The sequence below is a fragment of the Schistocerca nitens genome, chromosome 6 (assembly GCF_023898315.1).
Source record: "Schistocerca nitens isolate TAMUIC-IGC-003100 chromosome 6, iqSchNite1.1, whole genome shotgun sequence".
NCBI classification, from domain to species: domain Eukaryota; kingdom Metazoa; phylum Arthropoda; class Insecta; order Orthoptera; family Acrididae; genus Schistocerca; species Schistocerca nitens.
Genome location: NC_064619.1, coordinates 595,473,438 through 595,475,773, shown reverse-complemented (window position 1 = coordinate 595,475,773; position 2,336 = coordinate 595,473,438).

The window sequence follows — 2,336 nt, the reverse complement described above, 5'->3', positions numbered from 1 at the left end:
GCAAAATACAATCGAATAAAATGGACATATCTCTGAAAAACAAGCATAACGTCGAAGAGTTCAAATCTAGAAGTGAACTAACGCTAAGTACAAGTAAAAAAGCAAAACAGCGACCTACTCGTGAGTACAATGAAAGCTACTGAAGCTGTGGTTTTACTTGGACTGGGAGTGAAGATTAGCCTTTCCCACTATACATAGTATGTGAGTATAAAATGGCAAATTAATATCTGCTTTCTAGTAAACGAGCAGTATTTTAAAACAATGCATCCACATTTGCAAGGTAAACCTGTAAGCTATTTCAAGAGATGACCTGTACAGCAAACATGAGCGACAGATTCTTTGAAAAGTGTAATGTCTGTTTCTGATAAAACTCTGATCGCTTACTACCAAGTCTCTTAACTAATAGCAAAGAGTATGAAAGCTCATACTATATGTGAGTCACTTATTTCGCCTGTTTGCAAAAAAATGGTCATGACGATGCTAGGAAATGAAGCAGCTATGAAAATAAGCAAGATTCCTTTATCGAATGACACAGTTCACAGGCGTGTTATAGAAATGTCTAATGATATTGAGAAAAATGTATGTAGTAATAAGCTGACGCACTCAAACTTTGCATTGAAAGTCGATGAATCAACAGACATTACTAACCAATCGCAACTTTTAGCATTTCTCCGTTTCATTAATCAAGATCAAATAGTAAATCAGTTTCTTTCTTGTGCCTAGTGCGTCTACTAAAGGTGAGGACGTTTTCAACATTTTCAATAATTATCTTAATAAGTGGCAGTTAACATGGAAGTCGTCTGTAGGCATTTGTACAGATGGCGCCCCTTCAATGTTATCCTCTGTTAAGGGCCTGACATGTTCTACATCCTGGAGGACCTCCTCACTATGGATCAATTGGAATGAAAATAAATCTAATCTAACCGGTAGTTTGGGAAACTTGTGCAAGAAAGCTGCGATCTGGGGTATGTATTATAATAAATGTAATCGCATAATCGCATCCATTATAAATTCGTCATTGTTCATTTGCCAGCAACTACTCACTGTAACCATACACAGACAAACTGAACCGTTGTAATAGAGACTTTGAGATGACCCACAGTACCCGATATGACAGAAAGACAAAAGCATATCAAAGTGGTTCCGTCCTCGCGTTAGAGGCATTAAATAGCATGAAATTGCATACTTTGAGCCTTGATGCAATTTTTTAATACTAAATTCACTCTCTACTACTTCGTTACATACTTAAATTGAGACGTAGCTCCGAAAAGCAGAAAAGACTTCACCTACTTCTACACCTATATCAGTACTCCGTAAGCCACCTGACGGTGTGTGGCGACGGGTACTCTCGTACCACTAAACGACTCCGCCCCCCCCCCCCCCCCCCAACCCCCACCGCCACCCACCGTTCCCCGTTTTACTCGCGAATGTCGCTTGAGAAGAATGACGGTCAGTAAGCCTCTTTATTAGCTCTAATTTCTCGAATTTTCTTGTCGTGCTCATTTTGCAAAACATATGTGGGATGCAGTAATATGTTGTCCGACTCATCACAGAAGGTGCTCTTTCGAAATTTCAGTTGTAAACTTCTTCGTGATGCACAACGCCCCTCTTGTAGCCTCCGCCTCTGGAGTTTGTTGAGCATTTCCGTAACGCTTTCGCGCAGACTAAACGCCTCCGTGACGAAAAGCGCCGCTCTTGGATTGATCTTCTCTATCTCTGCTATCAGTCCTACCTGGTAAGGTTCTAGATTGACGAACAATACTGACGAATCGGTCGAACAAGCGCCCTGTAGGCTATTTCTTTAATGGATTAATTACGTTTCCTTACGATTCTTATTATGAATCTCAGTCTGGCATCTTCTGTTTATACGGCCATTCTTATTAAGATCGCCCCGGATGGATAGTCCAAGGCAACTCACGGTAGTCACCCTTTACAGAAAATTTTTCTCCAGTAGTGTAGCTCCTATATACAATCAGTGTGCTACATATAATTACGTTTAACGTCAACTACCATTCATCAATCCTACTTTCTTCTGGCTTTGCTACCTTCTTATAGACAACCGCAACATCTTCGAACAGCCTTAACGAGCTTCCGCTGCATTCTACCGAGTGGGGCTAATAAAAGTGGCCTGGACGAGTGAATACGATTGCACATGAGTGTATGCATATAACCACAACCCGTGACTCGTACACCACGTGTACGCCCGCCACATGATTCACACCGATTCAAGGGCGTAGAGCGGGCTATGCCAGTTTGAGTTGAGCATTACAAAGGTGACGATGATATTAACAGTGGAGCAGAGCGTCTTCACTCTGGAATGTTACGTGTCGACAAAG